At 39.3% G+C, this 23,009-nt stretch overlaps 1 long non-coding RNA gene across 1 annotated transcript in view; it reads left to right on the top strand.

Annotated features, from left to right (window-relative positions):
• The window catches only part of LOC142197457 (uncharacterized), a 113,037-nt gene that overhangs the window by 46,799 nt on the left and 43,229 nt on the right, over window positions 1-23,009 (top strand). Inside the window, exon 2 of the long non-coding RNA XR_012715317.1 lies at window positions 18,021-18,111. This is a non-coding gene — a long non-coding RNA (uncharacterized LOC142197457). The remainder of the gene's footprint in view (window positions 1-18,020; window positions 18,112-23,009) is intronic.

The following is a 23,009-nucleotide window of genomic DNA, read 5'->3' on the forward strand; positions in this document are numbered from 1 at the left end:
CTGACAAACTATAAGAATTATTTTAACTGCATTTTTCCTGCAAAACCTGAATTTGTTAGAGGAGCATAAAAAAATATATAAATAGAGTTTACAAAATGATTTATAGTAACTTGCATAAATGTGATTTGATGGAGATTAACTAGTGCATTGTTCCATTGGAACTATTGGAGCCAGTAGTGTGCTTAAGATTGAAAAGTAAACATTGGTTGTCACTTTTGGCAAGCAGCGCGAAAATGTTATTAAATATGCCCCTTAATATTTGTTTTTATGTATTTATACTGTCACCATGTTGCTCTTTTAGTCTATGTTTGCTTTAAAAGCTTCTGTATTGAAGAAAACAATGAAGCACAGATGTATTTTTAAGTTATAGGCGTTGTGGAAGAACAATGACATTTAATATTTAATTTTCTTTAGCAAACCACATATGGACCAGCCCTACTGTTCAACTCCAGTGCTTGCTGACAGGTTTAGTACTCAGCCACAGGGTCCGTCTTCAAACCACATTTTCCAAAATGCAAATGAAAACAGATGAAAACAAATATCAACACCTTGAACTCAGCTTTCAGTTTACAGCAACAGTATGTTCTGTTGCTGAGACTCCCAGCTATCAGCTACAACCGATTGGAGAACCTGACAGCAAGTGTACTCCCCCTGCAGCACCACGGGGCAAATAAACTACACTACTACCACTGAAATCGTTATCTCACAAAATTATGGGAACATATGTTTTAAAAGGATTGGCCCAAGTTTTATCAGTATCCCCATCCGTAGGATAGGGGATAACATACTGATTGGTGAGGGACCATCTGCTGTGAGCCCCATTGATTATGAGAAGAGGGGGCTGATCAAGCTTCTCCATTCATTTTCTTTGACACTTCTAAAAATAACTGAGTATTGTACTCACTTATTTCCTGCAGTTCCATAGACAGTGAGTGGAGTGGCGGTGTACATGTATGATCCTCAGGATATGGGATAACATGCTGATCGATGAGAGGTGCCAGTTGGGCCCCCCCTCTAGCCTCAAATCGGCATGTTATAGGCTTGCCTATGGTTAGGACATTAAAACTTAGGCCAGTCCTTTTAATCACTAAGTTCAGGTGCTTCATTCAGTTCCATTGCACATGTATATAAAATCAAGCACAGTTATGGTGCGATTCTAGTACAACTTATCAACAAATCCATAAACATTAATAGGGAATTGGTTCTCCGTTTCAGGTAAGACAACTTCTACTTCTCTGGGAAGATTTTCCCAAAGTTGTTTGATGGGTTTGAGGTCAGGGTTTTGCTTGGATCAGTCAAGTCCTTCTGCATTAAACATTTGTGAAAGAGTGGGTAGTTTAAAAGAGATCACAGAATTCCACATTGATACTGTAATAAGATGTCACCATAAAAACAAGTCATTTTGTGACATGAGACTACTAGACGTTTCATAATCAATCATGAGTCATGTTATTGAAAATTGGAAATCTTTAGGAACCATAGCAAATCAACCATGAGGGTAAGTGCTAGAGTAGCAATTCAGCCATGAAGGTAAGTGCTGGCATACATAACAGTAAATTACATACATCACATTAGCACAAAAACTGCGCGCCAGAAGCTTCATAACATGGATTTCCATAGCTGAGCAGCTGCATGCAAGCCTTAGGGGGCATTCACACTGAGTATTTTGGTGTGTGTTCCACACGGAACCAATTGAAATCAATGGGAGGCTTTATTTCTACGTGGATGCTGACGCGAATTCCATGTCAGAATCTGCACATGGAAACTCTGCGTGAATGCCCCCTTACATCACTAAGAACAATACCAAGTTTCAGATGGAACAGTGTAAAGCATGTCACCACTGGACCAATACAAATATGTTCTCTGTGGTGACAAATCACTCTTCTCTATGTGGCAGTCTAATTGACAAGTTTGGTGAAAGCTAAAAGTATTTTAACCCCTGACTGTATTGTGCTAACTTCAACATTTGGTGGAGGAGGGATAATGCTGTCAGGTAGTATTTTCAGGGACTGACGTAAACCTCTCAGTTTCCGTGAATGGAAATCTTAATGTTTCAGCATACCAAGACATTTTGGACAATTATATGCTTTCAACTTTGCGGGGATAGTTTGGGGTAGGACCTTTTATTTTCCTGCATGACTGTGTGTGAAGCAAGCTCCATAAAGACATGTTTGGGTGAGTTCGGAGTTGAAGGACTTGACTGATCCATGCAAACCCTGACCTCAAACCCATCAAACAACTTTGGGAAAATCTTCCTAGAGAAGTAGAAGTTGTCTTACCTGAAACGGAGAACCAATTCCATATTAATGTGTATGGATTTGTTGATAAGTTGTACTACAATCGCACCATAACTGTGACTTTGCCACATCTTCCATGTTTTCTCAATCTTCTCAGGAGTATAGCTAGATAAGCTCTGGTAAAACTAGTGATTTGTTTAATTCATAGTTCTCTGTTATATAAAAACATGGGAAAATGTTACCATTTGCATCCTCATTGATTTCAAAAGGGTGGTGTAGAAAGTGGAATAACATATGAGAATAGAAGTTTGTTAGATTTGAAGATGCACCAAATGTATTCAGCCATGTGTTATGTTTGATACATTTGGCACACATTTTGGCACGCAGATTCTGCAAAACTTATCAAAACTAAATTTAAAAAATATTCTCATGAGAAATCTCTTTCAATGAGGCATAACACAAGGGCTATCTAACATAAACTATCCATTTAACTGATTTCCAACTAACACTTATAATAAAAAAAAAAAAACATAAGCAGAAATATACAGATAATGATAAACTGAGATTTACTTTAGAAAAAGAACAAAGTTGAATATAAGAGATCAATGACGTACTCCTGTGGGCAGCCTGATACTGCATATCCAATACTCATGCAGTGCAGAAACACTGAAGATTAATGGCAGCTCATCATTTATCTTCCAGTCAACGAGTAGTAGCTATAAAGTCAAAGGCAGACAGAATGGATGAAAAATATCTAACTGAATGTGCTGTAGCTGAACCATAAATAACAATAGGCACTTTCTTGAGCAAAAAGCCACAGTTTACACTACTTACTTTTATTCCTTGTCGTTTACTATCCTATTTTCTGTCCAGCAGAATTTACGGATTAGAATTTGCATTTAAAGGAGACCTACTGTGATCCAAGGTTTCTGGCATGTAGCCACCAATCCTCCAGAGAAGGGTGTCAATATGGCACTCACACAGTCAAAGCTACTCCTCTTTTCCATTGCAGCCAACACACCACTTCCCCTTCCATCCCTCACAGCGTCACCACCCAGATACTGCACCACCTGCCAGTGGATCATACAGATCTCCCAACTTCACACTTGGTCTTGCTCACTACTGCCTCCTCCAAGAAGAAGTTCAGATGTGAAACAAGTGTTATTACTTTACTTCTAAGTTTAGATGTAATCACTTAAAATCATAGGTACTACAGAACCTAAGCAGCTTTACTATGATATATAGATTTTTTTATTTTTTTTTATCAAGTGCAATATTGTAGTGGAGACTAATTGTGAAGTCAAACTACCACAAACCATATAATAATAATAATATTCCACTGATGGAGTATCAGACCTGGATTTTGTACACAGTCATGGGACCAATCTATAATAAACTTACCTTCCCCCATTCATCAGTATCGTTCTTTCCTAGCTGCAGTTCTGTTCTCCATGATACAGACAGCCTGGACATTTCTTTCCTTCATTGAGCATCTCTGAATTGGGCCCCTTCCCTAATTTCATTTATGAAATGGGGCAATACATAAAAGCCTATACATGTAATTGGTCTGTACTGTTGTTGTGTATTCTCTGCTGGCAAATGCAGCCATTGGTCTGCCTCAGGTTTGCACTATGTATGTACTGTGAATACTGCTATGTGTTTTTTTTTTTTTGTTTTTTTTTTCCAGCTCATAGGACAGACACTTCTTTTCTCTCTGTCCCCCAAAGCCCTAACAAGTATTTCCTGTGAGCTCTCCTCAGCCAATCACAAACAGTTCCTGCCTTTTTTTAGTTTGTTTGGTCCTCTTCTCAGTGCCGGAGTGATATTAGATCTTATGCTACAGATCCATGAGAGTTTAGTCTCACTTCACTGCTGTTAGATTCATATTTATTTACTTAGGTCTATTTACTGACTTAACTATTGATCTTGATCCTGTTCTGCTACCTACCCTTATATGATCTCTGCCTGTCCTCATCTTGAGATCCTGAACTGCCCACCGTCACCCTTTTGGCTTGTTTACGACCTTGGTCTCTTGCTACATGTTACAGATCAGCCGTTATGATTCTTTGTCTGTCCCTCTGGTGCCTTGTGTGGAGTCTTTCTGACCAGATCCCCGTATGTACGTGGGTTAAAGGGTGAAGACCAAGGCCCTGGGAGTGGCGCAATGCCAAACCAGTTAGGTAGCACAGTAAGTCCACTATCCGCTGCCCGTGACATTATGTATGGAGTTTAAATAGACTTAAGCATAATCAGGAAAACATTTTTGAGTCCACCACTCAAATTTGATCTTTTATAGGAGTGGTCTTCTCATTAAAAAAAAAAAATATATAGAATATAGGTTAAGGTGTGAAACACCCAAAATAATGATGAGAGAGTCCAGAATCATGTGTTGTATGCTTGGCATTACATTAGCATGCCCAGCCAAGATACTGTACATAATTCACTCCAACCAATACACACAAACATCAGGGGCTCCAATTCTTTCTTTGTCCTCTGGAGACACATACATTTTCAAGTTCAAGATCTCTATCATTTTTACTCCCCAGCATGGTATATTTCTACATCTTAATCCACAGTATGGCTTTTCATTTGTTCTGCCCACATGGCTCCCCCTCTCACCTCTGATGCTCAGCACTGTATGCCTTTAAATCTTAGCACTACTGGACCCCAGTATGACTCCCTTTCTTATTCCTAATTCATAGCATGGCTTCGCTTTCCATCTTTCCTCTTCACGGCTATCCTTAACCATACATTTCATTGTCCAAAATATAAACTTGCTCCATTTCATGGACAACCACTTTAAAGGCCTCCTGGAAGGCAGCTTTAGCGTCCATGTGTATAATGGTAGGAAAGTTGGTCAAAGAAAAAAAATCTATGTTTAATGGGCAGCAGTCTGCTCAAAAGGGTGGTCCTCCAACTTTCATTGTATATGAAGTGGGTGTTTTATTTCTATTTTCACTTACTGTACACATTAGGAATTATAATTATATCACTGCTGAAAATATTTAGGCACACCATTATAACATTTATCTGGACATTGTATGGAACTAATTCAGTATATCTATCTGGGCATTGTATGGAACTAATTCAGTCGGCACTATAAGGAACTGTTTATATTGCCAATAAAACTGCTTTTAAAAAAAACAAATAAATGCACAGACTATTGAAATGTCACTTATATATACTAAGTGCTGTTCTATTGTCCAACCACATCAACCCCACCTTTGTAAGGTAAAGTGGTTCTACTCTCTTGTTGTAAACTGTTGCTTTCCATATGCATTTGTAGTACCTTTAGGACTGGAGTTTAGCGCTACATCTAGGAGTAAATGGTGGTTACTATAATGTAATTGACTCTAGGAGAGCTGACATCTTAACCCTTTCCCGCCGATGGCATTTTTTGATTTTCGTTTTTCGTTTTTGACTCCCCTCCTTCTAAACCCCATAACTTTTTTATTTCTCCGCTCCCAGAGCCATATGAGGTCTTAATTTTTGCGGGACAAATTTTTCTTGATGATGCTACCATTAATTATTCTATATAATGTACTGGGAAGCAGGAAAAAAATTCAGAATGGGGTGGATTTGAAGAAAAAATGCATTTCTGCGACTTTCTTACGGGCTTTGGTTTTACGGCGTTCACTGTGCAGCCAAAATGACATGTCCCCTGTATTCTGTGTTTCGGTACGGTTCCAGGGATACCAAATTTATATGCTTTTATTTACATTTTGACCCCTAAAAAAAATTCCAAAACGGTGTTAAAAAATTTTTTTTTCTAAAAGTCGCCATATTCCGACGGCCGTAACTTTTTTATACATAGGTGTACGGGGATGCATAGGGCGTCTTTTTTTGCGGGGCCGGGTGTACTTTTTAGTTCTACCATTTTTGGGAAATGTTATTGCTTTGATCACTTTTTATTCAAATTTTTATCAGAATCAAAACAGTGAAAACACGGCGGTTTGGCACTTTTGACTATTTTTCCTGCTACGGCATTTACCGAACAGGAAAAATATTTTTATAGATTTGTAGAGCGGGCGATTTCGGACGCGGGGATACCTAACATGTATATGTTTCACAGTTTTTAACTACTTTTATATTTGTTCTAGGGAAAGGGGGGTGATTTGAACTTTTAATACTTTTTATATTTTTTTTTACTTTTTTTTTTTTTGCATTTATTAGACCCCCTAGGGGTGTTGAACCACAGGGAGTCTGATCACTAATGCAATGCATTACAATGCTAATGCATTGCAAAAAATCATCATCTCTTTTGCAGGCCCCTCCCTCCTAAAATTCTATTCCTAGTGTCCTTTTGTACATAAATATGCAGCCTTCAGAAGCTGTTTTTAAATTTACTTGAGAAAGAAGCCGAGAGCTTCGAAACATTGTAATCTGTCATCATTATGAGTTAGCCATTAAAAAAAGGTATCAACTACTGAAGACTCAAGTTTTTTGTTTTTTATATTTTGGTCACAAAAGCGTTGTAGTTTACCTGTTTGGAGGAACAATCTTATTGCTCCAAAGAACTTATTTGTAAAATTACAAAAATAGTGATATTTCAGCAACACAGCCACTGATTCAAAGAAGAGTTGGATTTAGCTGACCCTAACCTATTTATCCGGTGGATAAGTTGATATGCTGGGTTAAGATGGTAGACTCCCTTTAATATGCATTACGTTTCACAAGGATCTACTTCCATAACAGTCCAAGGCAATGATGAGTTGTCCTATTACAAGGATGTGTATGGTCAATGGTTAGCATATCTGTCATTTTGTACCTGTGCATACACAGATACTGGCCGAGTGACTAGCTCATGCTGCTTTACTTTACTACTTTGTTTTCATAAAAGATGGCTGGATCATTGTATACAACCAGCTCTTTTAACGCTTATTGTTACTCTGTAATGTCTTGTTTGTATATGAGCCCTATGATTTGTAAATTACGGCTGAATATGCTGCTGCTATACAACTAAAGATTACTATTATTAGCATAACAAAGACCGCTGTGTGGCTTGAACGTAAGACATACCTGTAAATATGAGTCCTGGCAATTAGTTACCCGGCAAACAATCTCATCTGGCAAAAGTTCCGGTTCCCATGTATATTTTACATTGTGTTTTTAGTTATCAGAAATTGAATATGATCATTAACCCAAGTAGTGAAGATGAGGCTAAAACAGGCTTCATCAATCCTGGAATTTGAAGGAAACCTCAGAGGAAATTAATCTAAAAGCTTTTGCATGGCTGGATGGCTGGCTGCCATTTTCAATTCCATTTCGAGTGAACCAAACCATGCAGGCAATGTTATGAGTTATTGCATTACAAGTTATACTTCAATGTGTGATTGTCTTACACAGCAGTCGCAGCAAATTTTGCTAACAATTACAGACAGATTTCATTTCAGATACTAATGTAGATGCTGGCTTGTTGCCTACAACTCATGTATGTAAAGAGAAAAATATAGTATTTGTTGAGGAGCAAATGGTTAGTTGTGTTTGCAGTTACAGTTTTACAGACCTCTTGTAAACATTCAGGAAAAAAAAATCTGATTATTCCAAGAAAAAGAAAATACAAATCAGTTATTGGAACCTGAATAGCAAACCAATAGTCTGTTAACTGCAAAGTAAGGTTTTCATGAATTCTGACCAATATAATAAAATGGCGTATCATGCATGCTGATCGAGGGCACATTGCTAGAGGTCTTGGAGAGCATTCCCAGCAACTGAAGTTTTTAAAGGTATCTCTGCTTTATTTGAATTCTTAAAGGGAAAGTATCAGACATATATATATATATATATATATATATATATATATATATATATATATATATATATATATATATATATGTAATTTTGATGGTGAGTTTAACCTCTGAAGTAATAAATTTGCTTGAAAGTCTATTAAGAGACCATATTGAACCATATTATCACAAGTAACTGGCAAGACTTTATGAAGGGGAAGGTGGGTTAAGCCAATTTACTTGCCCTTTATGAAGTGGTGAGCAGGAACTTAGACAAGGGGCAGCCAGTAGATGTCTTATGCTGTATGTGGTTTTTTCTAAAGCATTTGATTCTGTTACTGTGTAAGTTAAGGTTCATTGATTTAGATAGTAACACTTGTAATCAGATATAAAACTGGCGAAAAGGCTGATAAGTGGGACATATTCAAACTGGGCTGCATTCTGCAAAAAAAAAAAAAAAGAAGGGGGACCCTAAAGTGCAGCTCCAGACAAGCAGCTTGGGTAGGATCAGTTTATATCTCAGAGCAACAAGCATGCAAGTCAAGGCGAGGATGCTTTCTGCCGAGAGCCACAACTCCCTCCTCACCTTCACAGATGGAAGCCCACACTATAAACGCCATCACTAGAGGCGTTAAACTGTGCCCAGTACTCATACCCACTCTGAGGTTAGCCTCCTGATGCCTCTTGCCCCAGGCCCACCAGCACATAGATTGGCTCCTGCACAACCTTCTAGCCCACCCATACTTGGTTCTATAACATGTGGGGCCCACTTGGTCTCTCCCCTTCTCAGGACACAGATCCTGCTGCTTCCCCACTGTAACTTCTAAGGGTTAAAGTTCACACGTAAATAACATGTGGCTTATTTTGGCACCCAAAAAAAAAAAAAGCTTCCTAATTGGGAAGCTTTTTTTTTTACCTTGCCAAGCTTTTTTTAGAGCTTTTTTTTTAAAAAAACAGCTTCTAAAAAAAGCCAGGCGCTTTTCCCCTCCCATAAAGTGAATGGGCTGAAAAAACAGCTAGCGTTTTTTTCCGTGCGGTTTTTTTGCAAAAAAAAAAAACGTTGCTGCTTTTTGCAAAAAAACGCGCGGAAAAAAAACGCATGATTTTCGCCTCCCATTCACAGAAAACGCCTGAAGAAAGGTTATGTCACTTCTTTTTCTGCTAGCAGAAAAAAAAGCTAGCAGAAAAAAAAAAAAGCTAGCTGTTCAGATAGGGCTCCATTGTAAAGGGGCTGATTTTGAAGTGAAATCCGCTGTCAAAATCAGCCTCTTTGCCCCCGTGTGAACTAGCCCTAAGTTTCCCATTGATCCTGCCAAGACCTAAAAGTCAACTGAATGAAAACAAATAATGAGTGTAGAAGGCCCACATTAGATTCATCCCCACCAGAGATGACATCGACATTCTGTCCCAAAAGTTGTAGATGTTCTGCCCCATTGATGCAGAGGTTATTCCTCCTATATCTGCTCTCTGAGGCCACAATGAGGATGCTGACACTCCCAAGCTAGATACATGGGCCCAAAAAATCTTTACCTTGCTCGGGAAACCTGGGGAACCACCGCTTGTAATAAATTAAATTAACCATAGCAGCATGCTCGTGGTCCATATGGACATCATGCCTCAAACCAGTATCACTAAGAACCACTGGTGTCGTAACTGCGCATGTATCCATAGTCAGCACATGCACTAAGAGCAGCAAATTGAATAGCACCTAATAAGTATACAAAGCGCAAGGGTCCTTTGGACAACCTTGTGAGATGGGTATAAGGGGGACAAAATTAATTAAGATGGCAATTGAAAAAAGGATATATGAAATTTTAGGGTCTTCTAAGGACATCACTGAATGAATCCTTTATATATACAAGTACTATATATGATAATACTGTGGTTTAGCATAGAAGGTATCCAAGTAAAAAGCAAGTGGATGTGCAGATTGCAAAATAGACAAGTGAAGAGTATAACTAAAGTTAAATATAGCTAGTTAGGGTTATGCTCATATTGGTGGAAAGTTATTAGCTACTTTGAAATACATCTAAAATATTAGATATAGACGTTTATGACAAATACAGGGTACTATAGAGTAGAGTCAATGAGTCTGTAAAAAAATGGAGAGTAAGACAAGGAAGGTATTGAATAAATATCCAATGTACTAATATAGAAAAGAACATGAATATAGCTTCTTTGCTACTATATTAATATATGGGCCTAATTCTATCGTAAGAGCACATTTCTTATCTACTAGAGAAGTTAGATTAAATTACCTAATCTATTCTTAAATTGAGCATAGAATTCAAAGTTATTTTAAGCAACCGTAGTTTTTTATAGAATCCGTATGATAAGATGGACTGTTGCCACTATATAGTATCTGAGGATGAGGAGACTTTATACTGAATTTAATATCTTTTTTTTAGTTCTGTTATGACAGCAGAATTGATCTAGTGACTGAAAAAAGTGTACATAGTAATTAGTCTATGCCTTTCACTCAACAGCTCATTACTCATGTTGTAAAACCCTATGTCATGTATCTGAAGCCCAGGGCAGCTATAGCAAACTCGTTTTTCTGTGCCAAACTGTATATCAGCCAGCATTTATTTGACAGTTCGTTACAAGAAAACTCAGTTTTGTTGGAGCCACAATTCAGGTTTATGTGTCTCCTTGTGAAAAAAAAAAGAAACCCTAAAACCCCGCAGTCTATACAGCTGCTCGAAACAGTTTGTATTGTGTCAACATTGTAATCGTATATCCTAAAGATTTGATTTAGAGCATGTGCCAGGAAAAAGAGATGAAAATATCTTTGTATAGAAATGACTCTGACCAAGAAAAAGCTTAATGATGCATGTGAACAGGTATTGTAAGAACTATAGGAGTAACAATATAGTCACGATGCAGTGTGCTAGTGTATTTGTGGTTAAGTGTTCATTTTCACACTCTCATTGGCAGTGAAATGAAGAACTGTATGATCATTTTCTTTACTGGGTTTAGCAAAATGTCAAATGTAATATATTGAGATCTAGCAAAGTAGCTGAAAGGTTATTATAATTAACAACATTTCTACTGATAAATTTACACTGGAAATTGTATATTTGGGTTTGCCACATGTTATATTTTTTGGGCTACTGTGTTGAAAAATGATTCCATAGTGAATAAAATTTCCTTTTATGATTTCTCCCATCGTGTTACATTATGTGCTTTGTTATTTTTGCGTGTTGATATCCATTATCAGCAAATAAGTCAGTTCTCATGGGTCAAGCTTTTAAGAGCATAGAACAAAGAGGGCAAAAAATAATGATGAATACAAGGATGTTTTTGGTTTCACAAAGTAGTAAGATCAGTTAAAGTATTATCTGTCACCAAATCCAACAATGAACATATGCATATATGTGCCCATGACTAGGATGCTTACTTTTAGCATCAGTCCAGGGTTTAATCTATGGATCCATTAACAATAAATATTTGTATGACAACTCCTTCTGTAATGAGAGTAACTACATAGTAAGAGCATACAGTTTTGCTAAAAAGTTTACATACCCCGGCAGATTTTTTTGGCCTTTTTTCAGAGAATATATCAATGATAACACAAAACCTCCACTCATGGTCAGTGGTTGGTTGAAGCCATTTATTGTCAAACTTCTGTGTTTTCTCTTTTTAAATTATAATGACAACCAAAAACATTAAAATGATCCTATTAAAAAGTTCACATACCCAGTTCTTAATACCGTGTATTGCCCCTTCTAACATCAATGACAGCTTGAAGTCTTTTGTGGTAGTTGTGGATGAGGCTCTTTATTTTCAAAGATGGTAAAGCTGCCTAGTCTTCTTGGCATCAAGTCTCCAGTTCCTGTAAATTCCTGGGCTATCTTACATGTCCTGCACGCTTGAGATCTCCCCAGAGTGGCTCAATGATATTGAGGTCAGGAGACTGAGATGGCCACTCCAGTTCCTTCACTTTCTTCTGCTGTAGCCAATGACAGGTCGACTTGGCCTTGTGTTTTGGATCGTTGTCATGTTGGAATATCCAAGTACATCCCATGCACAGCTTCCTGGCAGATGTGTGCATGAGACTGATGACTGCTTGAGATTTATCAAGCTTTGGAGGTAGAAAGGTTTTCTAGTATTGTCTAAACAAGGACAAATTTTTCAAAGTGGCTCATGGGGGATGAAAAATTTGATGCATCTTTAGACACTTTGTGTAACCTTGGGATTTATCGATGGCCATGTTTTGTATGCTGGTCTTGATGATGCCTGCATAGCCAGAAGATGTGTTTAATTTACAATAAGGTGTGTGCCTTGTCACAAATAAGGCACATTTTTTGGTGTGGCCCTGTGCCTGCGTTGAAACCTTATGCTGATATAAATGATCATGTATCTGCTGTGGTCAGTGGCCCAACCCACTCAATGCACCTTAATAGTCCCCTAAAGGGCATGAGCAGTGTAAAAGAAAAAAAAAACCTTGCAATTGTGTGCACACAGCCCTAATTTGAGCAAAAAACATTTGCAACCTTTTTTTCATGCCTTGTACGTCAGAATACTGGCATAAAGGCATAAATTTCCCTAAAGTTTCTAAAGAAAAATTGTTATTGCCGTGACAAATTCTCTTTAATATCATAAATAATTTACTTTATACAGTAATATGATAAGTCTATTTTCTTATCATTATTCTTTTCTGTCCTGATATCCAAGTCCTCACAACCCTTTTTTATTTCTTTCCACCTCCTCAATAAATATGAAGAGTAAGTGTGAATATTATAAAATATTGCTTAAGACAGAGGCTGGATTGATGGAGTTAAATGGACATTTTGTTGTTCAATTTTAACTTTTGGGCTGGTTCAATGGGAGCCAGTCATTTTCTTTTTCTGCAAGTGGTTTGTTCCCGCTCACGGAAAAAAAGAAGCGAGCTGTCTTTTCTTTAGGCGGATTCCACGACTGATTGAGCCGCGGTGTCCGCCTCGTAACACCCGCCTCCAGACTAGGCCCATTCATTTGGACCTAATCCGTAGTGGAAAGCCGCGACGGAATGTGTTCACGTGGAACCCCGTGTGAACTAGCCCTAAGAAGATCCATAACTGTAACAGGTAACTATAACCGGTTGACTGAAGACCTTGATCAGTGGTTTCCAGAGTTAGATTTAGCTGTGACTTACACATTTAATAGAGCAGATGGGAAACACACTATAAAAGGAGATATCTCATACTGATGAAAGTTCTCTATTCAGGTTTGCAAACCTGTGGTTCTGGTATTCACCATTGCATTTACATCTTATTTGCATATTTCTAGAAACCGCTTTTTCAAGGAAGTGATACGTTTATTGGAATATCTAAAGGTGTGGCTCTGAAGTGTACTAAAACTGGTCTGATACAGCATGTCCTAGGGACAGACTCTTTTTCAATATATAGATGAAAAGTGTTTTTGGTTGTGTTTTGAATGGTAGCCATATTGTGCACACTCACTTCCTTCCTGGATTTCCTGTATAGTCAGTATAGCAGTGTGTGTGGACTTTATGGCAGTGGACAGGAATGGAAATTCATTGACAATTAAATCTCCTAGATCTTTACAGCTTCCAGAGAGCAGGAAGATGCAACCAGGGCATTACCTGTGTATATAGTGTTCCTATCCAACCTTACCTAGGCTTTCAGCAGTACAATACAGCTATAATTTATTTGTTTTCCCATAATGATAAGGGGTAGATGTCATCTTGTGCAATAAAACTTATAAGTGAGTTAGGTTGGATTCACACCAGCATTTGGATTCTGAAACCCAGTGGACCCCTTTATAGTTTATAGGGTCTGCACGTAACTGCTTTTTAAGTGGATTATGTTTCTGTTTTTTTGGGTCCCCAAGCGGACCCGAAGAACTGAAACCTGAGTGCAGGTGTGAACTTAGCATCACAGAGAACACAAAGTCATCTCCAGTGGTCAGAGTCAGAAATTGCAACATTTCAATTTTTCAATAGTCATATAAAAAGGAAATAAAAATACAGATTATAACAATATGTCATTCCCTTTAAACATTTATTTTAGATTAAGAAGGAAAAAAAAAGGTTCTTTGTACTGCTAAATAATTAGATTAAAACCAGAATGTGCAGCCGAATATGTATATTGCTTAAAATATTACCACCAAGTCATACATTAAATTCCCATTATAAGTTATTAAGTTTAGTTATTACACCCCAAGCCATGCCTTTCAATGCTTAATAAACCTGAACAAGCTACTTATTAACACTGACTTTTTAGTTGTCATTTTAATATTAAGATATTCTTAAGGATCTTCAAAATGAATCCCACACCAAGGAACAAAAAATGTGGTCCCATGTTAACCACCAAGCTATTGTGTTACATACCTATTGGTATTTTCAAGTTTTCTGATCAATCGGCTTGCATCTAAAGCAGGAGCAAGAAACAGATCGGTTAGGGAATTCTGTCATGTGATACATTTAAAAAACCTATTCCTGCTTTACTAAAATATCTACAAATGCTTCCTCTAATTATAAAAATATTGCGGATTAAGTAAATTCCATTAATTGTTAAAGAGAAAGTATTTTGCTGTGCTTAATTGATGACTTGTGTAGATTTTACCTTTCCAGCATGGACCAGTGACAGAAGATTAGCTTCTGCAAGAACAGGAATTAGTTAGAGCTGTGATATCTAACAATGTATCCATGGACAAATATGGGATGTGGGGAGGCCGTTTTATCATTTAGAAAAGAATACTCTCATGGCAGACACTGTTCTTTTAGATATTACAAACACAAAGATAGGGTTCTTTTTTTTTTCAACTGCAATTTTTATTGAAAATTTTTAACATGACAAATAAAAAAAATTTGTGAAAAATATGCAAAAACAATAGGGGACTGGCACATTGCCAGTCCCGCAGTATAAAACAATGTAGTAGATCACAATAGAAAGGTACAATAAAGAACAAGACTACAAAGGGGGACAAACACACAGAGACAAAGATGAGGGGAATGGGGGGGACTTGGGAGAGGGGTACTAGGTCACAGGCCTCACACGGCACAATAGGCGTCCCAAGGAAACCAGATGGAGTTGAAAGCATCTAAATTATTGTTAAAGGGGCTCTATCAGCAAAATCATGCTAATAGAGCCCCACATATGCGTGAATAGCCTTTAAAAAGGCTATTCAGGCACCGTAAATATTACATTAAATCCCGGTCCCGTTTTTAAATAAAAGGATAAAAACATATATGCAAAACTTACCTGAACGTGCACCATGGGCTGGGATAAACGATGCGACATCAGCTACAGGCACGCCTACCTCTTCTGTCTTCTTGTAGTAACGCCCTCTGGTTCCGTGTCTTCCAGCTTCTTCTCTTCAAATCCTGCGCCTGCGTAGTAGCACTTCCCTCCGAAGCACTACTGCGCAGGCTCACTCGCGAACTGCCATTAAGTAAAATGGCGAGGGATTTGAAGAGGCGCGGGATTTGAAGAGAAGAAGTCGGAAGACACGGAACCAGAGGGCGTAACTCCAAGAAGACAGAAGAGGCAGGCGTGCCTGAAGCTGACGTCGCATCGTTTATCCCCGCCCATGGTGCACATTCAGGTAAGTTTTGCATATATGTTTTTATCCTTTTATTTAAAAATGGGACCGGGGGTTAATATAACATTTACGGTGCCTGAATGGCCTTTTTAAAGGCTATTCACGCATATGTGGGGCTCTATTAGCAGAATTTTGCTGATAGAGCCCCTTTAAGGCTGGCCGTCAGGGATTCAAGGCTCCGCACATCCTTAATGTGGGCCAAAAGTTCAGCAGTAGAGGGAGGGGCCAGGCTCCTCCAATGCTTGGCAATAAGAGTCTTAGTGGCCATGCAGAGGTGAAGAAACAATCTGGAAGTCTTGCTGCCGAGGTGCCTGAGGGGGGAGGTTCAAGATATACGTAAGGGGGTCTAAGGGGACACCTTGTAGGAAGAGGGAGTCAGTTAATGTTCTGACCTCCTGCCAAAAACCCATAATAAGGGGGCAGGTCCAAAATATGGGTACCTACAGCAGCGTTACAACGCCAACACTGCTTAGAAAGGGCAGGGTTCAAAGCATGAAGGAGGGCCGGTGTGTGGTACCAGTGCATCAAAAGTTTAAATTGTGTTTCCCTAAAAGTTATGCACTGGGAAGATTTCTGAGCTCGTGACCAAACAATCTGCCACTGTCCCTGGGAAATAGATACACCCAGTTCCTCTTCCCATGTAGTATAAGGAAAATGTTCGTTCTTGTTCGTTCTTCCCATGTAGACATATATCGATGTCGGATGGGAGAGCCGAGCGCCTGACAAGAGAGAAGCTGATACACTGATGAGATGAAGCCTCTGGTAGAGGTGCCTGCACGGCAGATCCGGGCTCTGCTTCTAGTATATGCGTCTGAATGTGTAAATGTAAATTTCTAATATGTAATTAAAAATGAGGGCTATTAAAGGGGTTGTCCCACGTCGCATACACACCAGTCTTCGTTTCTTTGAAATCTTGTCTTCCGGCTTTGTTTTGTCATTGGTGGGCGGGGTCACATATGCAAAGCCAAGCGGAAACATGCCGCCGGCCCTGCGTGCGCGTTCATAGACCAGTCTAGCCTTCACAATGCAAATACAGACCCGACAGGGTGCCGGGTCTGTATTCGCATTGTGAAGGCTAGACTGGTGTATGAGCGTGCACGCAGGGCCGGCGGCATCTCGCCGCTTGGCTTTGCATATGTGACCCCGGAGCGGAGCGGAATAACAGCATCGCTTCTGCCGCTGCTGGCTTCATGCAGGGCAGAAGCATAGCGATGTTGCCGGCTTCACCTGTGCATTACTGCAGCCCTTTACTTTGTCCCTGCTGAAAAAGATAGAAAGTAACTGAGAGAGAAATAGAGACATTACACTAAAATAACTTGCCCTAGAATCTCTCTTCCAAACAGGGGACTGCAGTCAGGAGTGCTGCCTGAGGCGGACATCAGAAAGCCGCCCCCCCCCCACCCCCCGGAGGAGGGGGCGGAGCAAGTGTCGTTAGTAGGCAGAGAGCAGGCAGGGAGAGGATGGTGCCGAGACGGTGACACTAAGCCAGTCCAGGACAGCTTGTCCTGGACTGGCTTAGGTCAGCAAAAATGCCGCCCTCCCCCGGGGCCCCTTCAGGTCGCTTCAGGTCGCCTCATTGGAGGTGCGGCGCTGACTGCAGTCTGTCTGGTGCTTAAAGAAGAAACTTGCCTATTAGGAAGGAAGGGTAGGTAAATAGAAAGTGAATGGGGAGATAGAAGGTTTGCAGAGACTTTGACCAAGCTGCAGTTTCTTTGTGTCTGTAATATGTCAGAGAATGACAAAATCCTGTCTGAAATATCTGTAACCCAAACTACTTAGAGTGCTTTAAATTCCACCAGTATTAAATTGTGGTCATCATAGAATTGAGTACTGTACCATATAGACCTTCAATTACCAATCTACCTCTCTGAGGAAGGGTCAATGTATTGATTGATCCAAACTTAACGTGGCAGCTTCCTTAAGATCAATGTAGTATACGTATTACATACCTTAGGGAGATTTATAGAGCAGTGTTTGTGAGGCCTAGTAATGGCAATAATCAGATATGCTGTCCAGGCTCCAGTGTACACATATCTCTCCTCCATTTTGTCTCATTACAGATCATGTGTTGACGTCTTTGCCCCACATCATAGAGGATTTGCAAAAAGTTTACATTTGGAAATAACTACAGATTTGGTTTTACCAAGGGATGGGTGTTTTTGCATATCTATATAAACCCTAACACTGGAGGTCCTCTTATCAAGACGACCTCTTTCCACATGCCCCATTACAGCATATGGACGTTAGATAGGGCAAATCGTGAAAATATACTTTCAAAATTTCCTTTTCATTTAGCATTTTGCTAAGATACCACAGGTTGTTATCCTGTGATATTAGATAACATGTTGCATTGCCAATCTGGAATTACATTGATAATCCTTTTATAAGGATTACACAAAAAGTCTTTTAAACCTCTCAGCAGAAACTAAACTTCATAAACTCCCTGGTGTTTTTCTGTTCTGATGTTGATGTTTAATTAAAGTTAACAATTTTTTCTTCATTGCAGATCTAAGGGCCTGGTGACTGCATAGGATTACGGAACTAGCCAAACTCGCAAGCAAGAGGAAGACTGAAACAATATAAGTCTAGGTCCATTGGTGAGTCCCCTGGGGTTATGTCTAGCTGAGCTGAGTATATCCTTTTTACATTAGCCTGTTGAATGGAATTACAGAAAATACTAGTTTGTGTTTTTTTTTTCTTTTTTAACCTTCTTTGATGTTAGTAAATGTGTGACACAGGCAGAATCACGCTGCTTATGATGACCAAATACCTCAAGCCAAGTAATAAATTTAATCGACTGTGCTGTAATGCACTGAAATTATGAGTAGTCAACTGAGCCAAGCTGTTAACTTGTTCTACTGGGTTAATGATGCTTTGCAACATTGACTGTCTTTCTCTGGTGAGAGCTTGTGAAAACAATAGATTGTAATGTATTATTGAGCAAACTGATCAAGTTCATTTAAAGATACAACATCAAGTTCCTCCTGTTCACATCTGTGGTTTCATTGATTTACACAAAATATGCATGACAGTCGTGTTTGCGGACAACTTAGAGTTTACAGAAGATATATCAGAATTTATGACATGTTTGTTTTGGTAAATAATTGCATAAGTCCATTACTAAATGTTTCTATAGCACCTCTTTCTAAACACTTTGTTGTGCCATTCCTCGGTTATTCCAACTAAGCATGAATACATTGACAATTGGATGTTACCAGTTAGACGTGGCTTCCAAATTGTTGTTAATGGGGTGCACATAGCGAAATGCCCTGCTAATATGGATGGCTGCACATAGACCTTTTATTATGGTAGTTTATGTAATACTGATTATACTGACACTGCGCTATAGTCATATCTATATGTACGGAGTGCCATAAAACTTAGTTACATAGGTGTAGTTGAAAAAATTATATACTGTCTTTTTTTGATGAATCCTAGGTTTGGCCAAGATAAATTACAAAAAAAAATATTTCATATTAACTCAACCTTCCCTGGTGGTCAAATGGAGTAGTGGTCAAGATCATTAGCTGGTATGCTAGGGATGATAAAACGGGAGCCTATCACGTGTTTTTTTCACCATAAACATCATGTGCAGGAGAAAGTCATTCCCTTTCCATTAGTGCTCCTTTGTAATCTTTCTGTTGCAGTAAAGTGACATTATAAATGTTTGAAAGCCTAAAAAGTCCTATATAAATTAGCAGATATATAGTCACAGCGAGGGGGCGGAGCTTCAGCCTAGTCACACTGTCCTCTTGCTAATCACACCTCCTGGGCAGGATTGATCCCTTCCTCACAGTCCCCTCTCTCCCTCACGTTACCATATCGCCTCACATTCTGGAGGTGTAATAAGTAAGTGGGTTGCATGACTAGGCTGAAGCTGCCTACCGTGAACCTATTCCCTGCAGCAGACCACCGATGTCAGATGTGGTCACACCTGTCTTTTTTAAAAGTGTGGACACAAATAACTCCATGTCTAAAATCGCACCCATCCATGGTGGCTAATGATGGAATGGCGTAAAACTGGTTTTACTCTCAACAGCTTGCAGCCATAGCCCATCACAGGTTGGACATACATGCATGAGGCCTAAGGCTGAGTTTGCACACTGCTTTTTTCTATCACTGAAGAACTGCATGCAGATTTTAATTGCAGCATCAAGCAGCTCAAGTTAGTACGCAGTATGCATTCCACTCTATTCTAAAGGCCATTAAATTGAAAACTCCTGGTTTACTGCCACAGTAGAAATGTGCTACTCATAACTGCAATTAAAACCACATGCAGTTCTTCAATAAAAAAAAGTGCTGTGTAAACTCAGTCTGATAGGTTCTCATCCTTTATGATTTACACATGGGTTTATCTTCAAACCTGAACTAAACCTGATTGAAAGCTGACTGTGCGTGAGTAACCTGAAAGCGCTATCTGCAACCATCCACATTTGTTTACAATTGTAATCCTGGTTAGCCAGTCATTTAGTAATTCTATTGTACTTGGTGTTTCCTAACATAGACTAGAATTAATATGTTTTAGGGCTAGTTCACACGTGAACTGCCCGCGTGGGTTTTGACACCGAGAGAAACGCAGCGACCATCGCGGTTGCGGCTTTCCCCTCCGCTGTCGGCTCAAATGAATGAGCCGACACAGGAGGGTGCTGCCAGGGGCGGAAGCCACGCAGCTCAACCCACGCGGCTTCCGCCTGAAGATAGGGCAGGTCGCTTCTTTTCTCCGCTAGCAGAAGCCCACCACTAGCGGAAAAAAGAAGCCTGGCGGTCTGCATAGACCACCATTGTAAGGGGAGGTTTTTGACGCGAAATCCGCTGTCAAAAACCTCCCCTGGGCTCACGTGTGAACGAGCCCTTAGGAGACTTTCTAAATGTTATTAGAGATTTAGTAGAAATATAATTATATTTACATTTAAACTCATTGTCCATTTCCAAGTGACACCACAATACATGGTTAAATAAAGTAGAATAACAGTATATGATTAATATAAAAAAATATACCAACTAAAACATGACTCGGCTGTGAGAAATCAATAGCTGATCAATAATCAATCAACAAGAGATAATTATCAAGAGATTATTGGTCTGGAAGGGGCATACAGTATGTAAAACAGAAAATCCAGTATCACAAACTTATCGGTCTGGGAGGGTTCTGAATTCTCTTTGAGCTTATTTTATTTTGTATCTAAACACTAACTATTTCAACCTTTTCCCATCATTTTAACTACCCAGATTTTGGATAAAGAATATCCTCAGTCTGTTTTATCAGAAGCCAGGCTGAAGGCATGACACATCTGGGGTTCTTTTGAAACAGTGTATGATGCTGGATTTTTGGTCTTGAATATCCCCCATTCCGATTGGTAATAACTATCTATTGATCAGTGATTGTATATTGATCAGCTGTAGATTACTCACTGAATCATGTTTTAGTCATTTTTTTTTATATATATTACGCAATGACATATTCATTTTAGCCGTATATTATGATGTTGCATAGTAACAGACAATTTATATATTTTTTTATCCCTGTCAGATAAATATTTGAAGTTTGAGAGCTGGTTTATTGTGGTTATATGCGATTGACTTTTTAGGGGAATTATTATGATCTGTGCATTGGACAAATCAATTCATCGAGCAGCTTGGGTATATTGTTATTGTTGGTCCTTGACTAAAGATCTGGTGATCTGGTATATGTGACACTCCAGACATTACTAGTGTGGTGAACACTGTAGTGCTGAGCACAGCTTTACAGCAGTGCTTAGGAACGGGTAGAAGAAATGTTAGAAAGTAGTGATTAATGGCGATCAGTGTGTGTGTGCAATGAGACTGCATAAATATTCAGAGTCTGTTCACAGTGTTTGAGCAGAGTAGGGCTGAATACACACTATGATCTGCAACTTTATATGCTGTAGGTGATAGGACAAGGTGCTGCTGGGTCTCGAGAAGGTACTGCATATATCCATACTGTGAAACTGTGACTATAAGGTGTTTGTCAAATAAATGTATTTTTCAAATATGTTCATTTCTGAAGATGTGCATCTTTATGCGCCCTCTGTTCCTATCCGTGTATTCAATGTGTTGTCAATAAATATGACCGCTACTGCATTCTGTCAGTGGTGGCTGGGCCTGCACCTCTAATAAGTTTGCCTACACTCCTGGCCTAGCTTTTAGGAGTGGTCATATTGGAACATGCACAGAAGCTCCTGTTTGGCCACACCTTAGCAACTCTGAAACAACCATATACAGCTGCTTGTTGTAAATTTGCAGAGGTAATCACATAGTATACAGTGTTGCCCAAAAGTACTGGCACCCCTGCAATCCTGTCAGATTCTTCCAGAAAATGATTGCAATCACAAATTCTTTGGTATTATTATCGTCATTTAATTTGTCTTCAATGTAAAACCACAAAAAGAGTTGTCAAAAAGCCAAATTGGATATAATTCCATAGCAAACATAAAAAAAGGGGGTGGACAAAATTATTGGCACTGTTTGAAAAATCATGTGATGCTTCTCTAATTTGTGTAATTAACAGCACCTGTTACTCACCTGAGGCACCTAACAGGTGGTGGCAATAACTAAATCACACTTGCAGCCAGTTGAAATGGATTAAAGTTGAGTCAACCTCTGTCCTGTGTCCTTGTGTGTACCACATTGAGCATGGAGAAAAGAAAGAAGACCAAAGAACTGTCTGAGGACTTGAGAAGCAAAATTGTGAGGAAGCATGAGCAATCTCAAGGCTATAAGTCCATCTCTAAAGACCTGAATGTTCCTGTGTCTACCGTGCGCAGTGTCATAAAGAAGTTTAAAGCCCATGGCACTGTGGCTAACCTCCCAAGATGTGGACAGAAAAGAAAAATTGACGAGAGATTTCAACGCAAGATTGTGCAGATAGTGGATAAAGAACCTCGACTAACATCCAAACAAGTTCAAGCTGCCCTGCAGTCCGAGGGTACAACAGTGTCAACCCGTACTATCCGTAGGCGTCTGACTGAAAAGGGACTGTATAGTAGGATACCCAGGAAGACCCCACTTCTTACCCAGAGACATAAAAAAGCCAGGCTGGAGTTTGCCAAAACTTACCTGAGAAAGCCAAAAATGTTTTGGAAGAGTGTTCTCTGGTCAGATGAGACAAAAGTAGAGCTTTTTGGGAAAAGGCATCAACATAGTTTACAGGGGAAAAAAAAGAGGCGTTCAAAGAAAAGAACACGGTCCCTACAGTCAAACATGGCGGAGGTTCATTTATGTTTTGGGGTTGCTTTGCTGCCTCTGGCACTGGACTGCTTGACCGTGTACATGGCATTATGAAGTCTGAAGACTACCAACAAATTTTGCAGCATAATCCAGGGCCCAGTGTGAGAAAGCTGGGTCTCCCTCAGAGGTCATGGGTCTTCCAGCAGGACAATAACCCAAAACACACTTCAAAAAGCACTAGAAAATGGTTTGAGAGAAAGCACTGGAGACTTCTAAAGTGGCAGCAATGAGTCCAGACCTGAATCCC

This window comes from Leptodactylus fuscus, chromosome 3, assembly GCF_031893055.1.
Source record: "Leptodactylus fuscus isolate aLepFus1 chromosome 3, aLepFus1.hap2, whole genome shotgun sequence".
In the NCBI taxonomy this organism is placed as follows: Eukaryota; Metazoa; Chordata; class Amphibia; order Anura; family Leptodactylidae; genus Leptodactylus; species Leptodactylus fuscus.